The sequence below is a fragment of the Trachypithecus francoisi genome, unplaced genomic scaffold, assembly GCF_009764315.1.
Source record: "Trachypithecus francoisi isolate TF-2019V2 unplaced genomic scaffold, Tfra_2.0 Lachesis_group17, whole genome shotgun sequence".
NCBI classification, from domain to species: Eukaryota; Metazoa; Chordata; class Mammalia; order Primates; family Cercopithecidae; genus Trachypithecus; species Trachypithecus francoisi.
The window spans coordinates 12,439,689-12,460,831 of record NW_022681462.1 but is presented as its reverse complement, the minus strand read 5'-3'; the positions used below and the strand labels follow the sequence as shown (position 1 = coordinate 12,460,831).

The window sequence follows — 21,143 nt, the reverse complement described above, 5'->3', positions numbered from 1 at the left end:
AAGCCCCCTGTCATATCGTGAGACCAGAGGAGCATGTTCGCTCTGCCCTTTGCCCTCCCCCTCCACATCTGGGAGTCTGGCAAGAGTGGTTTACCTAAGTCCTCACCTCTCTGGCTATCCCATCTGTTGCCTGGTCCTTGCCAGCCCTTTCCAGGTTTTGCTTGGGTAAACAGAGACAGAGACAGTTTGCACCTAAGTGGCTCTAGGGGAGAGAACAGCTCCCAGCACTGCTGGCAGATGGTGGGGTGATAAGGGTGTGAGTGGTGCAGCTCAGCGGGACCAGAAGAGCTGGGCCACAGCTAGAGCTTGTTCCTTGATTGGAGAAGGAGGCCTGGCTTGGGTTCTCTCCGGGGCAAGGAAGCCTCAGAACTCCCCAGACTCCCTCACCAAGAGGCTGGCACTAAGCTGATGGTTCCCCTCTGCTCTCCAGTCTAAGTCACGGAACAACTGTCAGCTAGATTTAAGCAATTTGATTCCCAGCCAATACTTTTAGCCTTCATGTTCAAAATTAAAGGGGAAGCATATTTATAATGAATCTACTTACCTACACAGTCCCACAGGCGACATTACAGATCAAAGCATCTGGCAGGACACATTCTGGTCCCCACTGATTACAATCCCCCAAAAGCCCGGTGTGGCCGATTTTCTCAAATGATATTCATCATTTCAAATCAAATTAGCCACCAGATGTATTCTTCAAATAAACACATACAGAACTTTTGGGAAAAAAGGAAAAGGGAATTAACCTTCCCAGAGGCCATCCTGCCCTGCCTTTAGTAAAACTGAAAATGGTTTTAGGTCCTCAGATTATATGATTTAAAAATAAGGGTAGCAGATGTTTGAGGATGGAGATGTCCCAGATACATTTTCAGACTGGAAAACCAGTTTGGCATCTGGAATGAGAGGACCAGGATTAAATTCTGGTTATGTTACCTACTGGTTGTGTGACCTTAGGCAAGTTACCCAACCTCTCTAAGCCTCACTTTTCTCCTTTGTAAAACGGGATGATACAACCTCCAATAGCTCTTCAGAGGTCTGCCTTCTCCATCAAACCCTAAATGAAGCACATTTCTCAAAGTTCCGTCCTTCACTGCCTCTTTAGTAAGTCTTCTCTCTACAAACTCATCCATCCAATGCCATGAGCATCACCTCCAAAAGGAGGGTTCACGGGTCAACCATCTAACTCCAGATATTAGCTTTCACATGCCTTACGGAGTCCCTCTTCCTCAGGCCCCTCTGTGCAATGGATCAAGTTCCCAGGCACCTGGTGAAAACCCCACATTACCTTGAGTTGCTTCCTGCTCTGCGCATTCAGCCAGGAGCCAGGTCCCGGGTTCCTACTTCTATAATGCCACTGGTAGCTCCCTCCTCATCTTTCCTCTATTCCACAGAGCCTGCAATAGCCTACACCCTCATTTCCCACTATGCTCCCAAATATGTCCTGTTTCCCAAGTCTTCAGTCCCCTGGACACACCCTCCCTGCTCATGCTGTTCCCCCAGTTCCCCCAGACCACCACCAATATGCTACTGCTCCCTGAGAACCTAACTCTAGCTACGTGTCTGTTGTTTTCTAGAACTCCTTTCTTCTCCATTCCCAGAGGTTGAACTCAGGGCTTTATCACTTCTCTCTCTCTTCTAAGAGATTTCCTGCCCAAGGGTATGCCCCAGCCTAAACACCAGCCTCACTGCGCAGAGTCAGGCTGTCTGCTCCTGGTCAGGATGCCTCTACCTGGACACCCTCCACAATTAAGGTCTTCACACTGCACCACCATTACACTCCAGCACATGGTACCTGAGACTCCCCCAGCATTTGCTAAAGGAACAGACACTTTGGTCATCCGGACAAGTTTACTGAACACAGTGTTCAGTAGAAACCAGATTAATTAAATATATATACACCCTTTCTCCTAAGAGATGACAATGGAAAAATCACGTGTGCTGAATTACAGACATATTTATACAAAACTCTCACTTATTAAGAACTAAAGGGTAACAGAAACATTTAAAGAACTTGCTAGACCTTAGGGGAGACAAGAATTTCAGCAGTGCTGACTCCGTATTAGACATGAGGGTGGGGACAAGATCTGAAGAGGTAAACTGGTGTGAGAAGTACAGCTGCCCCCTCATTTCCCACAGTCAGCCCCAGACCACCAAAGGCAGCAGACACATGGGTGTGCAGCAGTGCAGGTGTGTGGGATTCAGCAGGGCTTCCGGGTGAGGGTGCCATCTTCCTCCACAGCAGACCCGTTATCCCTCCTGCACCCTATCCCAAAATGGGGCATCTCTACCTCCTTTCTGGAGAGGGATGGACCTCTAGCAATTATTACCTACAAGGCCATGACAGTCATGGTAAGCATATCTAGAGGAAGACCCTTAGTACAGATTTCCAACCTGGGGGCATCTACTTAACTAAGGTGGGACAATCATTTTTTGTTTTTGAGACAGGGTCTCCGCTGTCGCCCAGGCTAGACTATAGTTGCCCGATCACGGCTCACTGCAGCCTCAACCTCCCAGGCCCAAGCAATCCTTCCATCTCAGCCTCTCGAATAGCTGGGATGCACCACCACACCCAATTTTTAAATTTTTTTTGTAGAGATAAGGTCTCCTCATGTTACCCCAGCTGAGTCATTTTAGAAAAGAAATGCTGGGGCCGGGTGCAGTGGCTCACGCCTGTAATCCCAGCACTTTGGGAGGCCAAGGCGGGCAGATCAAAAGGTCAGGAGATCGAGACCATCCTGGTTAACACGGTGAAACCCTATCTCTAGTAAAAATACAAAAAATAGGCCGGGCGCGGTGGCTCAAGCCTGTAATCCCAGCACTTTGGGAGGCCGAGACGGGCGGATCACGAGGTCAGGAGATCGAGACCATCCTGGCTAACACGGTGAAACCCCGTCTCTACTAAAAAATACAAAAAACTAGCTGGGCGAAGTGGCGGGTGCCTGTAGTCCCAGCTACTCCGGAGGCTGAGGCAGGAGAATGGCGTGAACCCAGGAGGCGGAGCTTGCAGTGAGCTGAGATCCGGCCACTGCACTCCAGCCTAGGGGCAGAGCGAGACTCTGTCTCAAAAAAAAAAAAATACAAAAAATAAGCCAGGTGCGGTGGTGGGCACCTGTAGTCCCAGCTACTTGAGAGGCTGAGGCAGGAGAATGGCGTGAACCCAGGAGATGGAGCTTGCAGTGAGCCGAGATTGCGCCACTGCACTCCAGCCTGGGCAACAGAGCAAGACTCCGTCTCAAAAAACAAAAAAGAAAAGAAAAGAAATGCTGGAATGCAAGCAGTCCCTTCCCGGGGAGCTTAATGCATTTTGGAAGTCCTTGGTAAGAGCTTGTACATGGCTTGGTAAATGCTTCCACTCCAACCTCTAGGACCTGTGTACAAGCAAGTGTACTCTGGCAGGCTCTCAGTGAGCCCTCAGAGAAATTTCTAAAGACTTCTCTCAGATTCATCCTTCTGCCTGCTTAGGTGAGCTGCACAGAATGTTTTTCAGTCTGGGTTCAACTAGCAGGTAGAAACCAGGCAGTAATCTAAGCAAGGGAAGTTAAATACAACAAATATGATACCTGAGTAACTATAAAGATGGAATAACAATCTAAAGAATGCCCTGGAACAGATGAAAAATATCCCCCAAAATTAGGTAGGGCAGGGGGTTTTTCTGAGTTTGCTGAAGAAAGTATAGATGGCAGAAAAATTCCTGGGTACCTAGGTCAGAGATCACCCACAGTCACCAAGCAGCAGGAGCAATCCTCTAGGGTGCAGGCAAGCAAGGCTGGGTATACAGACAGTCAAGCAGGCAGAAGGAAGGAGGGGCACACACAGGGAGTCATCGGGTGCTGCTGGACCCGGAGTGAAGAGGCCTCCCTCTGTAGGAGCTTGCCACATCAATGCATACCCTAGGCCAGAGCAGCTTAGGGTTGTGCTCAGGACAAAGATCAGGTGGCTAGCTCACCAGACGGCCAGTGAAGCTGCGGCTAAGTGGACAATGTTGCTGCTGGATGGACCAGAGGAATGTGCTTTCTTTCATATCCCATCTACTTAAAACAGAAAACTGACCACATCACATAGGAACATGAAATAAGGGAAAAAATGAAGAACTCCAAGTTGGATGCCCATTATTACAACTTTAGTTGGCTTTGTAGTCCCAAAGACTTAATTTCTCTAAAGCAGATTCAGTTCACAGGGGGAAGAGTGGTTTGTCTTCTGTCATCAGATCTCTAACTCACCTCTGACAGGATACAGGTAGATGTGATTTGCCTTATCAAATTTTGGGGGGAGCGGGGGGATAGGGTCTTACTCTGTCACCCAGGCTGAAGTGCAGTGGCGCAATCACAGCTCACTGCAGCCTCAACCTCCTGGGCTCAATCGATCCCTGACAGCTCACTTCAGCCTCCTGAGTAGCTGGGACTACAGGCACGCCACCACACCTGGCTAATTTTGGTATTTTTTGTGGAGATGGGGTTTCGCCATGTCGCCCAGGCTGGTCTCAAACTCCTGGCCTCAAATGAGCCACCTGCCTCGGCCTCCCAAAGTGCTGGGATTACAGGCATGAGCCACCCAACCCAACTGCTTTACCAATTGCTAATCAATGAGATTAGGAGTTGTTTCTGATTTTTCCTGTAACTGAAAATACATAAACACCCACCTAGGCATATCATCTGGTTATTTCCGGAGGAAACATTACGAAGGGAACCCAACATTTTAAAGTCATTTAGCAGAGAATCAAGCTATCCCCCTCACTCTCACCCTTAACCTCCCACCAAAAAGGTCAGACTGATTTATCCTCTCATTGTATACCCAAAGGCACAGAGTCATCCACACTGACAGTGAATACTATACTCCTCTTTTATTCATTTATTTATTTTTTTAGATGGAGTCTCGCTCTGTTGTCCAGGCTGGAGTCAGTGGTACGATCTCAGCTCATTGCAACCTCTGCCTCCCAGGTTCAAGCGATTCTCCTACCTCAGCCTCCCAAGTAGCTGAGACTGCAGGCACCCACCACCATGCCTGGCTAATTTTTGTATTATTTAGTAGAGACGGGGTTTCGCTATATCAGCCAGGCTGGTCTTGAACTCCTGACCTCAAGTGATCTGCCCACCTCAGCCTCCCAAAGTGCTGGGATTACAGGTCTGAGCCACCGCACCCAGCCACCATCCTCCTTTTTAATCTTTACCAAAAAAGAACATCTCCCTGTTTTAATTGGCGCCATCTTTTCACATGCTTCCTTCCTGGTCTTCCTACTCCCCCATGCCCTTTGCCCATTTTTAACGCTGGGATGTTCTCATCTCATTTAATCTTCACAACAAGCTAAAATATGTGAGGCAATTATAATTTGAGGTCACAGAGCTAATCCGGGTGGAGCCAGCGTTTGGACTTTGGCCCCAACCTTGGGTCTAATCTCTTATACTTTCTACCACACAACACTGTTGCTCCAGGAGGACTGAGAATCCCTGAATAAGGTTGTACTTTTAAAAAATTAAGGTACCAAAATTATTGCATTTGTGGATACCCACCCAGGAAGATGTAAGCCATTCCAAGGAAAGCCACGGGAAATTAAATTTTTTTTTTCCCAAATTGGTAAGAGAAAGTAATAATGTAAACAAAATGGCCGCTTGGGAACCACTCAATGGGTTAACATATCCAGGGGCCCTGGTCTGGTAATACTTCCGCACCATAGGCAGAATCCCCTGCAGATATGTTTTGTGATGAGTTAGTTTTAATTAGTTATTCGTATGAAAGGATGAGAGACTGCTGGGGCTTAAACTAGCCTCATCTTAAAACACCTGTCAGAGCCGGCTACAGGTGGAGAAAATGTGCCTTTCCTTCCCTCCAGCATCACAGCCTGAAGTAAAGGGAAACCAGCACAGCTTTACAACCTGCCACAGGATTGGGACAGTGGCACAGGGCTGCCCCAGACCCCAGCTCTCCTGGCTCTGAGAGGAAGAGCCTGTGGCAGAAAAGGGATCAAAGAACCAGCATTATCCACCAACTGTACCATCTCACTCTTGGTGTGTGTGGGGAGTGGGGGTGTGGGGAGTGGGGGTGTGGGGAGTGGGGGAGTGGGGGTGTGGGGAGTGGGGGTGTGGGGGGGTAAAGGGTCTGCCTGTATTCTGTGTTGCCCCGTCTGGTTTTGAATTCCTGGGCTCAAGTGATCCTCTTACCTCAGCCACCAGCTCGTAGCTGGGACTACAAGTGTGCCACCACGCCTGGCTTACCTCATTCTTTTACTTGTTTTTTCAACAACATGCACACGAATTCATACACAGATTGCGACCCAATTTCATTACCAGAAAGAAGCTCCAAGAATTTCTTTCCCAGGGCCTTACAGACCATCCACTCTAATACCTCTTTTACAGCAGAGGAGACCAAGGCACAGGGAGACAGAGCCTTGCCCAAGGCTGCCCTGGGGAGGAGAACCAGAATTTCTACCATGTGTCCCAGAGGACTGGGGAGTCCAGCAGTCAAAATTATCATTAGTAACAAAGTCTTTTTCTCACAGTCTGTAGGTTCCATTCTGGGCTATCAACATAAAAAAAAAAGAGTGAATGGCCCCAAATTAGCCGGGTGTGGTGGCTCATGCCTGTAATCCCAGTTACCAGGAAGGCTGAGGCGCTTGAACCCGGGAGGCAGAGGCTGCAGTGAGCAGGCTGCAGTGGGATCGTACCACTGCACTCCAGCCCAGCCCGGGCAATAGAGAGACTGACTCAAAACAAACAAACAAAAAAAGAGCCAAAGCATCACCTCTTCCTCCCACCCCACAGCCCCTACCCAGGTTTGGCTGCTTTTATTACTTCCCCCCTTGCTGTCAACACCACCTCGCCCACATTTATCTGACTTAGCACACAGTGTGATTAACAGGTCTGACACACCAAGGACTTCTGGGCAGAATGGGCCATATTCACTACTGGATCTCTAGTGCCTACCACTCAACACACAATTTGAGAACAAGAAGGGGAGGGACAGTAAAGGAACCAGGACCTAACCTAAGGACATTTTGTATTCTTTGACCATTTTGATCACACATTTTAAACACTGCTCTAGCATAAGTATCCTAAGCATCTATCAATTCCCGAGATTTCCCCTCTAGGCCTCACTCAAGACAGAATTACGTGGTGTCATCTCAAGGCAGTACATCACCTAAAAACATGGCTCAGGAAACACATACAATTAAATAAATCTATAAACAAACATAGGCCTCAGGGATGGGGGAGGTGAGAAAGAAGGCAATTAAAAATTAATAGAAATGTACAAGCATAAATTACATTTACTGGACTAGAAACAGAATCCCATTACATAAACTAAGTTATCAAAGTGACCTTGTACAAGTGCTTCTGGAAATAAGTAGGCCATCAGCCCTGTCTTGGCAGTCTTGGTGTACAGAGATGGGGAAGGGAGGGGAGATCTGTTATCTGTTATGTGGGCTCCACATGTTTACAGACACATATGCAGAAAAGGAAACTATTTTCACATAGGTAGGAGAAAGTGATTACTGTCATTTTACATAGTAAAATGCACAAGAATTCAACCAATGACCAATTTATAAAATTTAAAGATGACCCCTCTCAAACTCGTAAGATCGACTTTCAAAAGTACACCACTCCCCACTACTTAGTTCCATTGCTGTGATAACAGGCCACACAGAGAGAAGTGGGAATTTTAAATGTTAAAATAAGCACTTTAATATTAAGCACTCGGGCAATCAAATTCAATCCACTATTTTCCCTGGCATAAAGAATCATCTATGGGCCGGGCACGGTGGCTCAAGCCTGTAATCCCAGCACTTTGGGAGGCCGAGACGGGTGGATCACAAGGTCAGGAGATCGAGACCATCCTGGCTAACATGGTGAAACCCCGTCTCTACTAAAAAATACAAAAAACTAGCCGGGCGAGGTGGCGGGCGCCTGTAGTCCCAGCTACTCGGGAGGCTGAGGCAGGAGAATGGCGTGAACCCAGGAGGCGGAGCTTGCAGTGAGCGGGGATCCGGCCACTACACTCCAGCCTGGGCGACAAAGCAAGACTCCGTCTCAAAAAAAAAAAATCATCTATGGCAGGGGTGTCCAAACCCCGAGTCATGGACCCCTAGCGGTGCATGCCCTGTTAGGAATGGGCCGCACAGCTGGTGGTGAGCAGCGGGTGGGCAGGCCTGCAAGCATTACCACCTGAGCTCTGCCTCCTGTCCGATCAGCTTGATATTAGATTCTCATAGGAGGGCAAACTCTATTGTTATCTGTGCATGCAAGGATCTAGGTTGAATGCTCCTTACTAGAATCTGATGCCTGATGATCTAAGGTGAGACAGTTTCATCCCGAAACCATCTCGCGTGTCCTCCCACCCTGAAGTCCGTGGAAAACGATCTTTCACAAAACTGGTCCCCAGGTCTAAAAAGGCTGGGGACCACTGATCTACCTCACTTCCAATAGGTACTCGACAAACTTTCATGACCACCAGCACCCCTTAAAAACAACTACTGTCCTCCTCACCCATACCTCTGCTCAGCCTGGCTTCTCCTGGCTTAAGACGTCCCTTGGCCGGGCGCGGTGGCTCAAGCCTGTAATCCCAGCACTTTGGGAGGCCGAGGCGGGCGGATCACGAGGTCAGGAGATCGAGACCATCCTGGCTAACACGGTGAAACCCTGTCTCTACTAAAAATACAAAAAAACTAGCCGGGCGAGGTGGCGGGCGCCTGTAGTCCCAGCTACTCGGGAGGCTGAGGCAGGAGAATGGCGTAAACCTGGGAGACGGAGCTTGCAGTGAGCTGAGATCCGGCCACTGCACTCCAGTCCGGGCGACAGAGCGAGACTCCGCCTCAAAAAAAAAAAAAAAAAAAAGACGTCCCTTATCTTGCTTCTCTCCATCCTTACCCCCATCCTTGAAGGCCCAGGTTCAAATCCTGTCTCCTCCTCCATGAGGACAGCCTCGATTCCCCAAGTCCATGGATTTCATCCTCTCCTCCTGGCACTCAGGAACCCCCAAAAGGAGTATCAAGCCCTCATCGCCTGGAATCCACTCTCAGCTTCGATGCTTCCCAGGAGAAATGGTTCCAGGTGAGCCGGGAGGCTGGAACTAAGCAGCCTGTCCCACAAGTGGCAAATGACAGCCAAGGGCTGGCAGGCCCCGCCCACAGCACCCACCACTAAGTGCCAGCGCCCCTCCTCTCACACTGAGCATCCAGTTAAATTGGGCTCCCTCTGGGATGCTGCCTCTTCTCCACAGTCAGAGATCATCCTCCTCCCAGAGGACAACACTTCTAGTGACGAGTGACCCTGGGTGGCAACTTCAGAGCAAGGTGGCAAACAAGCAAAGCAGCTCCCTGCTCCGTCTCGGATTCCTGTCCCGCCTCTTCTCCCTTCCTCAAAGGCACGTTAAATCCCAGCACATTACTGCCGAGTGTTTCAGGACTGTTGTTTTCAGGTTGTTTCTTTTTAAATATCAAAATAAACCATATCCATTTTAAAATACATGTCCTCAAAAAAGTAACACTTGGCCTTTTATCCAAGTGCTCTATAAAAGAGGAGGCATCACTCAGGCCTTCAACCAAGACTTGTTTCCGTATTTAAAGAAGTGCAATAGTAACATAGCTTTCTCCGGCCACCTGCCAAGAAAAGTTTTTGTGGCCACATTAAAAGAGAATATGCTTGCTCGATATGTGGGCACCCTACTGAACTGCTTAGAAACTGGGCCTCTTTTACCAAGCAATTTAAGTTTTAAGCAAGTAAAACTTAAGTTTCACCTCAGTTTTCAGCGAGTCTCTGCATAGGTGATCACATATGTGGAGGGACCAGGGACCACAGCAATCCCAGTGCCTCGGGCTTCCAAATCTCCCCTGGTCTGCGTCTCACTCTCCCTGGGGGCGTCCAACCCTCTCCCCCAAGCCTCCACTATCTCTAAATTGAGAGCTGCCCCCTCTGTGGTCCAGTGTGATCTTCCTCTCTCTCTGGATGGTGCCCATGGGCCCCTAGTCGTGAGTGGGGTAGGGATGAAAATAGAGAATCATCACCCTGAAGCTGCTGGTGGCTACCTGAAGCTTCATGATATTCTCTGTATCTGCAGTGATTTCAAAATTTCCATTATAAAGAGTTAAAAAAAAGACGATCCATCAGAACTTTGAGGAATAAAAGTTTAAAAAAAAAAAGAAACATTCAGTTAAAAATAGGAGTATTCATGAGAGATATTTTAAGTTCATTTGAAGAAAATAATTCCTTATGTGGTAAAGGAAGAGAAGAAAAATATAATGGCTGCATCTCAAGAATAAAGTTATATTAAGTTCCTTATAAAAAAGCTTCAAATACAACCATAAAATAATAAAGGTAAAAACACATCTCACTAGTTCCAAATGTTGACTGCTTAGAAAGGATAGCATTTGTGGCCGGGCGCGGTGGCTCAAGCCTGTAATCCCAGCACTTTGGGAGGCCGAGACGGGCGGATCACGAGGTCAGGAGATCGAGACCATCCTGGCTAACATGGTGAAACCCCGTCTCTACTAAAAAATACAAAAAACTAGCCGGGCGAGGTGGCAGGCGCCTGTAGTCCCAGCTACTCGGGAGGCTGAGGCAGGAGAATGCCATAAACCCGGGAGGCAGAGCTTGCAGTGAGCTGAGATCCGGCCACTGCACTCCAGCCTGGGCGACAGAGCGAGACTCCGTCTCAAAAAAAAAAAAAAAAAAAAAAAAAAAAAAAAAAAAAAAAAAGAAAGGATAGCATTTGTAACACTTTGACCCTTTCATTACTAGACAAATATATTTGAATCTGAAAATATCATCCGGCTTACCAGTGAACAATCTAGAGCCAGACCTGAAGGGTTAAAAACACACATGTGCACATAAAACTCCCCACAATTGTGTTATTCCCTGATCAAGACTCAAAAAAGAAGTACTTTGGAGAACCAGTTGGATGTTAAGTGCTTCTCAAAGAAAATAATTTTAAAAATTTCTACCAGGCACTTTGGGAGGCCCAGGCAGGCGGATCACCTAAGGTTGGGGATTCGAGACCACCCTGACCAACATGGAGAAATACAAAATTAGCCAGGCATGGTGGCGCATGCCTGTGATCCCAGCTACTCAGGAGGCTGAGGCAGGAGAATTGCTTGAAACCGGGAAGCTGAGGCTGCGGTAAGCCAAGGTCATGCCATTGCACTCCAGCCTGGGCAACAAGAGGGAAACTCTGTGTGTGTGTGTGTGTGTGTGTGTGTGTGTGTGTGTGGCGGGGGGGGGGGAAGGGGGGGGATTCTGAAGCACAAATAAACTGCAGCAAGTTTATGGTCCATAGAAGTATCTTCCCAGAGTATTAACACTTTCATATTCATGAATTCAATGGATTCCAATAATAAACATGTGAAGTTGGCTGTGCAGGTTTCATGCTATTTTGCAGGGAGGTGGGAAACAGAAGCTAAGTAGGTTGCCATAGTTACAAAGACATTTGATGTCAGCTCTGGGACCAAAACCTACTTTCAAGTTCTCCATCCACATCAGCCAGTCCCCAACCCCCCAACTCCCAGATCTCCACTCCCTGTGACAGCTCTTGCTGCTTCTGGGGTCTTGCACCAATAGCAATCTCCACTGTTTCCCCCATCTTGAGCCTCTCCCCTCTCCAATGGTTCCAGGCACATGCTCTTTGTCATGCCCATTTGTCCTGCCTTGACCCTCCCAATCCCCCTCACCTTCTAGAATCTTCACAGTCCTTGCACCCTCCTGACTTTCTAGGGTACCCAATACTGCTGGCCACCATGTCTACCCCACCCCAACCTCAGGAACCCCCAGGGTTCTCCTGCATCTTGGCAGCCTTTGCTCCTTGGCCCCATCCCACAAAATGGACTCTCTCGGCAGTTCTGAGCCCAAGTCTACTGCTGGGTTTTCCCTTACCCCATATTCTTGTGCCCTAGACATCACCACAGACTCCCATATCCCATATGCTAAAAAATGCCCCAATGTACCTGTGTCATGGCCCTTCTCCTAACCTCCCGTAATTGGTTTCCAAATTCCTTTACACCCACCATAAGTCTTTTTCTCTCTCCCACCTCTTCCAAATCACACACACACACACATTTCAATCTTGTACCATCCCTGCCCTGGTTTGAGCCCTCAGTTTCCTCTCTACTAAGACTAATTTTAATGAAGTGGCCTAACTCAAATATCAAACGCCTACTTAAACCAAGCAGTATTGAAAACAGGCAGCAAAGAATCAAGTCAGAGTTGATTGTTGTAAGGTTGATAAACTTAGGTGAAATATGAAGCACTGCACAGGGGATAAGGAAAGGCTGCCTTATGCAGGGTGATCACAGAAAGCCTCTCTTCTCGGAGAAGAGGTGAGGGATAGTTCCAGGCACGGGGAGCAGTCACCACAAAGGCCAGAGGCAGGAAAGCGGGGGGCCTTGTGCCTGGAGTGAAATGAGCGGGAGAAGCGAGGTAGGAGAGGATAGGAGAGAAAGAAGGGCAGATCACCAACCCTAGTAGGTGACATCTGAACTCTGGCTTTCTTCTGAAGAAGACAGGGAGCTACTGGAGGATTCTGAGTAGAGAAGTCATTTCAGTTTTTAAAGGATCCCTCCAGCTTCTTTCTGAGAGACTGGTAGGGGGCAAATGGGAAGCAGAGAACAGAGGGACTGCCATGACCTGCCCCGGGTCAGGCTAGCCTCATTCACGCTCAAGCCCATCTTCCTCAATGCAAGCCCGGCCATAACTTGTTAGCACACCGTCTCTCTCTCCCGCCTGACCACAAGAACTTTCACTGATTCCTCACTACCTCCATAACTATTAACTGCCCCATCTCTGCACGATTCCCGAGGTTGCATCATGGCCTATTACACCTTTCTAAGCACCATGCACTCCAAACCCAAGGGATCACCTGCTGTTTCCCCAAAAGACCTCTATGAGCCTTTCCGTTGTGTCCTGTTTTCTCAGCCTACAATCCCTTGAGCACTTCTACCTTCCTTTCTCTGCCCCTGAAATGTTATTCACATCCTTCAAGACCAAGCCCAAAGGCCACCTCCTTAAGAAGCCTTTCTTGGCTGCCTCTAACACATAATTTGCTTACACCTCTACCAAGGCAATCTTACCAGTTCCTGGCTGTCTCCACCACACTGCCCACTGAGGGCAGCAATCATGCCTGACCCATCTATGAACATGCACAGGCCAAGCACAGTGCTAGGCATACACCAAGTGCTCAATCAATGCATGTTCGGTCGGAGAACAAACTGCCCACTTCGCCAAACACCTTGAGGTCTTAAGGGAGAAGTATTCCAGGGCAGGTTTTCCATCTTGGCTACTGTAATCTGGAGACCAGGGGACCCTCTGATGGAGCCTCGGGGGACTGTCTGCTCAGCACTAACAAAGGTACAACCACAAGTAGGGACCACAGTGTGGACAGATTTGAACTGAGGCCTGCCAAGACTCTTGCCTTCTCTGCTAGACATCTCTAAGCAGGCCCATATTCCGTTTTAAATTTCCATAAAAGTATTGGAAGTATGTTTTTCCCAAGGTCATTCTAGAAGTGCACAAAAGAAGAAACAAGCACTTAGAAGGACCCACATCAAGTTAACTGTAGTTATAGTGGTGAGAGAGGGTGGAATTATTTTCCTTTACTGTATCCTGAATATTTTTTCTAAATAAACATCTAATGAAAGTCATTTAGAAAGAATGCCAAGTACTACCCAACTTACATTTTAAGAATGGGTCCAAAAATGAAACGTACCAAACAAGGAGACATGAGGCCATGGAATTATGTAATACCACTTACACGGTAAGATTACAAGAGTTGAAAATGTTTTAAGTGGCTTGTCTGAAGCAAGCAATTAAAATAATTGGCCCTGTGCTTTCACCTCTGAAATAATTATTTCACTAAACAAAGCAGATATTGGGAGCATCTTGGGCACTTATCGATGACTCTTCACCCAAACTAAACTCTTCCACAAGCTCCATCATCAACCATAGACCAGTTCTCATCACTGCATCCTAGCTCATGTTACACAGGTGGACAAACAGCTCTGATGGGACATTTCAATGACTGTCTTTAGAGAGGAAATGTCAAAAATAGGCAATCAACTAACAAATAATACATCTTAAAGCTAAAGCTATATCAACAAAGTATTACATAAAGATTTGTCTTCTTTCAATAAAAGACCTACAGAACTGCTAATGAAATAGCTCATTTAAACACAAAAGATCTAGTTGCTTTAAAGAAATAAAAAGGGGAAGAGGAAACTGCAGTCATGCACAATGCTAGGTATTTCAGGGGTAGCTTTATATCCCTTTCCCCAGTTAATCTGACATAGGGCTTTATCTTCCCCATTTTACAACTGAGAAAATTTATCCTGAAATAGTTCGTGTAATTTTAACTTTAGGCATTCCCATACGTCACTGAGACTCAGATTAAATAACTTGTCCATAGTCACACAGGAAGTGGTAAAAATAGAATTCAAGTCTATTTCACAAAAGACTACATGCCACACTGCATGACTGACTCCACTTACATTAAGTTTGACAGGTAAAACCCATCTATGATGATAGAAGTCACATCTATGATAATATAAGAAAGAATAACAGTTCCTTCAAGGTGAGAGGGTGGGAGCACAGACAAGACATGGGCACAGGAACCTTCTGCAGTACTGAAAATGTTTATTTCTTCATCTGAGAGCTTACATACATGAGCTCATGCTTAACACTTCTCACACTTTACTGCATGTTATACATGAAGTTAAAAAAAATCCTCATCTTATGGACTCCAAGTTTATGCTCTTAACCACTAAACCACCACATGGCACTCAGACAGAACCTAGTCACATGCTAGAATTGATTACCTTGGATTATCAATTTTTTTCAAACATTCTGGTAAGCAAAGTACATCCTACTCATATCAGAATGAAGACACCTGAACGCTTTGTTTTAAAATGCCACAGAATGAAAAGTAAAAAGTATCAATTTCCTGGCTACTGGGAATTTCCCCCTCTGTAGCCACATCAGAAAATGTTTTTTTAAATTTAACTTATAGATGCACAGAAAATAATGTGTAACATATTCTTAAAGTTATATATGAAAATACCTAAAGCTAAAATTGCACAAGATACATGTTATGACTCTCAAAAGACATCTGAATTTTGTTACAAAATTAAGACAAGGCAAAAAGACAAAGCTGGTAGGCAGAGGTCGTTAATACTCACAGGGCAACACAGAGGGCAAAATCTCAATTCTTAAAATTTGTAACAAATAGAAAACTCAGTACAAGTAACTTTTTCTAGCAGCAAAGTAATTGTGCCACACAAGCCCTCATAAATTCTCCACCAAGTATCAAGTTCTCCTTGCTGAAGCTTTGTTCAGCCTGGCAAAGCCTTCTTACCAGTGAGTGATGATGAAATCATTACATCAATTCTCCCAAAACCTTATCCCACACACACATACACCTCTTATTCAAACAGTAATTGTCTCTCCAGAGAGAGGAATGTATTCACTCTATCATTTGCAGACATATTTGGCAAGTACCTAGGAACAGCAATCCCACCTTAGAGAGTGGAGAAAAAAGACAGCTGGGTCCACAACTTTTGGGTGTTTGTGCTGTTTTCTTTACTGGATGCAGCCAGGAAACATTTACCACTTCAGAGTCTAGTTTAATTCATCTTTTAATCTTCTGTACACACCAAAAATACCAAGCAACCAAATGACTTTAGTTTCCCTTGGGCACTTACATAAAAGACCAAAAGGCCTTTATGAGAATCTTTCAGTGTTGTTAATGTATGTACCACCATCAGGGATGTTGCCAATAGATTACATAACCAAGTATTATCCTAGTTGCAAGATCTCAAGATCTCAATGTTTATAAAAGTAACCATAGGCATTTATTTTTAAAGTCTCTAACAGACTTTCCAATAAAACCGTCAAAAAAAAAAAATACAGAAAACTAAATAGAGTCAGATACTGCATCCATTAACCAAGTTAGAAAGAATGAAAAGCACTGACCCAGTATGTCAGGAACATTAACAGCTGTGGATCAGCATCCCTAAATTAGGATTTTCAGGAAACCCCAGCATTGCTAGAAAACATTTAAAGCTAAGGCCGAGCGTGGTGGCTCACGCCTGTAATCCCAGCACTTTGGGAGGCAGAGGCAGATGGGATCACGAGGTCAAGAGTTCGAGACCAGCCTGGCCAACATAGTGAAACCCTGTCTCTACAAAGATACAAAAATTAGCCGGGCGTAGTGGCGGATGCCTGTAATCCCAGCTACTCAGGAGGCTGAGGCAGGAGAATCACTTGAATCCGAGAGGCAGAGGTTGCAGTGAGCCGAGACTGCGCCATTGCACTCCAGCCTGGGCGGCAGAGTGAGACTCCATTTCAAAAAAAATTTTTTTTAAGCTAAGTTTCAAAGTTTGAGAAACAGAGGATTCACCTTTTCTTTTATTCCTGCATCAGCTGACAAAGTCCCACATATTTCTCTCCAGAACATCTTAGCTTGTACCAACGATGCCTCACTAATGCAACTATTTTAAAAAAACACACACACACATTTGAACAGTATAGTGAAAATCAGCTATGAATTATCAGTTCCACTTTGCGATTTTCAGCATAACTTTGGTGTATCAGAAACCTAAAACTTGACTTCTTTAAAACAAGAAAATCTTCAAAAATACAAACCCTTCATTTACTCAGCCCTTCACCAGAAGCCCAGAAAAAACTTCATAATTTTTGAACAACAAGCAAATCATGTTTATTTGCCTCAAAATACTACCTCATTACTTAGGTTTCAAGAATCTTCTGATGTGCATCTGCCAAATATGGCCGATTTCAGTCTCAGGCAAATGTAAACGGCTACCACAGGGTTACTGTTTTTGGTAAGGGGAAGTCGATGCCAGTAGGAACTTCTCTACTGATTACAGCAATGACCAACACTTACTAAGCACTTCTTAACTTTCCCGGTGCAGTGCGAGGATTTTGACAAACATCCTATTTGTCCTCAGACACAATCTTGTAGAGTAGACACTACCATCAGATATGTAAAATGAGGCTCAGGTGAAAAATAACTTGCCCAAGACCACTGAACTAAATGTGGCAGAATCAAATCTAATGAATGGTAAGGGTGAGAACTGGTCAGTTTCACAGAGAATTAGGCCTTCATCATACAAATGTCATCTGTACAAAAACTAAATGAAAAAGAGTGAACTCTTGCTGTAGGGAGAAAAAGCAATATTCCGAACTAAAAACAGAAGATCTAATGATAAACACATTTGTAAAGGCTGGGCAGGGAGGAAAATGATTACTCAAATTACTCAAGTACAGCCCTGTGGGGCTCCTGCACTTCTCCGTTCTTATAAACTAATCTGGTTTAAGAGCGCAAGGACTCTGAGTAAAACTCTCCCAAATTCCTCCAGGCTTAACCACTCTCTACTCAAAAGAACCACGAGCAGGAGCTAGGACAGTGGGAAGTGACTGCCCTGCCCTGCCCTGCCGGTCCTCCCTCCAGGTCAACTGTCAGATCCGCATGGGTGCGACCATAAGCCGGCACCGGATCCCCGGGACTGGCTCGGCCAGGGTCCCCGCCTTTCCACTCCCAGTCCTGACCCTGTCGGCCACTTCGTTTACCACCTCCAGAGGCACAAATAATTACACCGGAAGAATTTGTTCTAACAAGTAGAATTCTATATTCACCAACTGGCTTCGCAATCAGATATTACGGTAGGGTTCCAACAAGAGAAGGGCAGAAGAATATGGTTTAATTGTTCTCAATAATCTTTCTGCGAAGTTGGGGTGGCTGAGGCGGCCACGGGGGTGATACAGCTCAGGCACCTGTGAGCTAAGTACACTCAACAAACCACCCCTACGTTTTGGGCAGGAGAGCGCCTCCTCGCCAACCCAGGCTATAAACGTACGTATTTTTAAAGATGAGCTTCGACGCTGTGACACTTGTGGGGAGTCTCCCGACTGCTCCTCCACTTGATGGGGGGACAGGGAGTTCTGCGGCTCCCCAGCCCCGAGTGTCAAATACCATGGCCTGGAAATTAGCCAGGTGACTCGGTTTATCGCCTCCAGAAGGGTCCGCCTGCCGTGCTGGAGTAGCCGCCAGCCCCGCGCCCGCAGCCGTGGCAGGGCCCCCCACGCCCACCTTCCCACGAGGGGTGTCTGGCAGAGTCCGGCTTCAGGCGCTCCTGGCCTGGCAGCACCCACCCCACCCCGCCCCACCCCACCCCCACGACTCGGGCTAGCAGCCTGGTTAATCATTCAACACAGGCGGCGTGGAATATTTTTTTAAAGGTCAGAGCGAAAGATTCTCCCTAAGTTTGGCAGAAACCAGTTTTGGGGGAGCCGGAGACAGAAGTGGCAGAGGTTGGGGGTGGGGAGCGGCTGCCGGCGGCTCTTTGGCTCACAAAACACCTGATCTCCCCATGCGGCACGGGAGGCCGGCGCAGTGCGAGGGTGGGGTGCGAGGGTGCGAGCGAGGAATCACGCGCGTCCCCCTCCCCGAAATGCCCGTGCGCCCCGGATGAGGCCCGGCCCCAGATGCCCCTTGCCAAAGCCCGCATCGCCCCGGCACCGGATCCCCCGGAAGTTGGGGTGCAGCGGGGAGGGGGAAGGTCCCCGGGCTCCCGGGCGAGGTGGGCACGGAATGGGTTGGGAGGCTCCTAAGCCCCGCAGCGGGCGGTGTCCCTCTCCTCTCCCTCTGGACTGGGGTTGGGTGGCTGGGACGGCGGGAAGGTAGGGGAGGCTTAAATGCGGCAGAAGCCACCTAGAGACGGCTTCCTCCACCGGGGCGCGGGTACGAAGCCGGAACCGGAGAGGAACCGGGCGGGGGTAGTAGGGGGTCCGGAGGGCGGAGCCGGAGAGCAGGGAGGCGGGAGGGGACCGGTAGAGGGGCCTGGCGGGGAGAGGGCAGCGGGGAGGGAGCCGGTGGGGGTGCTTGCCGCCCGGGCCCTACCTTGTCCGGGAGCAGCTCCAGTTCGGCGGGGCGGGGGCAAGGGCGGGAGATCGCGGCCACATCCACGTCCCGGCCGCTCCGCGCGGCTCAGCCCGGCGACCGCCGCAGCTCACGCTCCATGCGCGGCGCCCCGGACGGGCGGGCCGGCAGCGTCGGCGGCAGGGACGGCTCTGGCTCGGCTCTGTTGGCCTCCGGCACTTGTTGCCGCCGCTGCCGCTGCGCCTCACTCCCCGCTCGGATTCCAGGCGCAGCAGCCGCCGGGAGCGCCCGGCCCCGCCCCGTCCCTGCCCGCCCGCCAATGGGGCCCGGCCACGCCCCTCACGTCACCGCCTGACGGCCCCGCCCCGCACCCCAAGTTTTGGGAGGGCTCCGCTCTCGCACCCGGCACCAGGACCCACCGGGCCCGCGCTCCCCGCGGCTTTCAGGGACCCTGCAGCCCCCACGCACCCGCCTGCAAAGCCGAGGGTTAAGCTGGGGAAAGGGGGCCTTTAGGAAGGAGACCCCCCTGGAAAAGCCCGGCAGCTCCAAAAACACGAATGAAACTCAGCTCCAGCCTCCGCCCCTCCAGTTGCTGGTGGCCCCTCTTAGCGGTTCGTCTGAGGCTAGGGCACTAGGCGCATCGCCTAGCGAGACTTCAGTGGCCTTTCTGGCCAGTTTGTAACCGGAACTAAACCGACCCCGACCGCCCCCTCCAGTGCTGGAGCGGGTGAGGAATGGCCACGCCGGGGAGGCGGGGGACGGAAGCCTGGGCCACTGTGGGGCCTGACCTTTGCTCCACCTCTTTGGTGCTCACGACCTAGAGTGGTGCCCTGCTTGGCACTGCCACTGGATCCTCTGGCTTATGAAGCCGTCCAGGACAGGATTGGGGGGTAGTGGTCCTTAGTTCTCTTGGTGGGGTCATGCAGAGTGGTTTCCTCGAGGTCCTACGCCCGTCTCAGGAAGCCGGAAACGCAAGATGCCGGGCGCTCGGCCCGAACCCGTGCCGCGGCCCAAGGGGCAAGGCGGATACCCAGGCGAGGCCTAAAGGGCCGGACTCTGACCACCCCCTCCGGACACTGCAGGGCTCTGCCGGCCAGAGGCGGCCTTGGCGCCAACCACACCTACCAGCGAGGGCCCCCGGGCCCACCGATCCGCCCTCCTAGCCCCGCGCTCCTTCGGGGAGTTCCGAGGTGACTCAGAGACGCAGCTGACAATTCTGAGGCCCCCAGGTAACCCTGGCGCTACGGGATGGAGACGTTACCTGGTTTTGAAAGGCCCAGCTAAGCCAGCGAGACCCGCGTGCGCTCCGCGGGGAAGCAAGCCTCCCCAGGGGCGCACCTGGAAGCGCTCCCGCCCCCTGGTCCTTATCTCTGAATCGAAACCGAACCTGGACACATCTAGATAATTGGACTGAGCAATTAAGGACGCTTCACTCCCAACTGTTAGCATTTTTTCCTAAAGCTCTCGGAGGCGGAATCAGCTGGAAAGGAACATTGCTAAGTAGGAATTTCAGGCACCTGTGAACTGAGCCTACTCAACAATCGGCCCTTACTCTTAACCAAACTCAGCAAAGGAAGAAAGACCAAGTTGCTGAGGATGCACAGAGCCACGTGGGTGCGGTCCTTTAGAAACAGGAATTCTGAGTCAGTAGTTATGGAAATGTTACGGTTTGCAGTCTTCAGAACATGCTGCTTTTATGCCGTTCACATGATTCTCCTTGGACTGCGACGTGAAGTCCAAGAAACAAGTCGAATGTTTGTATATTCATAGAAAAAACATCTGTAAGGGTGCACACCGACTGTTAACCACGGTTTCACGGGTAGGGGAAGCAAGGGAGTTACATTTTTTTACTCCATTGACTTTGGATTTTGTATTTTTCCAGTTATATTTACTTTCATAATTTAGAAAGCTAATAAAACATGTTTAGGCCGGGCGCGGTGGCTCAAGCCTGTAATCCCAGCACTTTGGGAGGCCGAGACGGGGGGATCACGAGGTCAGGAGTTCGAGACTATCCTGGCTAACACGGTGAAACCCCGTCTCTACTAAAAATACAAAAAGCTAGCCGGGCGAAGTGGCTGGCGCCTGTAGTCCCAGCTACTCGGGAGGCTGAGGCAGGAGAATGGCGTAAACCCGGGAGGCGGAGCTTGCAGTGAGCTGAGATCCGGCCACTGCAGTCCAGCCGGTGACAGAGGGAGACTCCGTCTCAAAAAAAAAAAAAAAAAAAAAAAATGTTTAAAGAAACAGAAGCTAGAAATTCTTTAAGAACTCTAGGAAGTATA

The 21,143-nt window shown here is 48.7% G+C and overlaps 1 protein-coding gene across 2 annotated transcripts in view; it reads right to left on the bottom strand.

The window, feature by feature from the left end:
• Nucleotides 1-21,143, bottom strand: part of B3GNT2 (UDP-GlcNAc:betaGal beta-1,3-N-acetylglucosaminyltransferase 2) — a 36,593-nt gene that overhangs the window by 10,558 nt on the left and 4,892 nt on the right. Inside the window, exon 1 of one of the 2 annotated variants that reach the window (XM_033239190.1) lies at nt 18,886-19,154. The exons of the other annotated variant lie outside the window; for it this stretch is intronic. The gene's annotated coding sequence lies outside the window, so the exon portion shown is untranslated. Of the gene's footprint in view, nt 1-18,885; nt 19,155-21,143 lie in introns of those variants that run through there. 2 annotated transcript variants of the gene reach the window in all.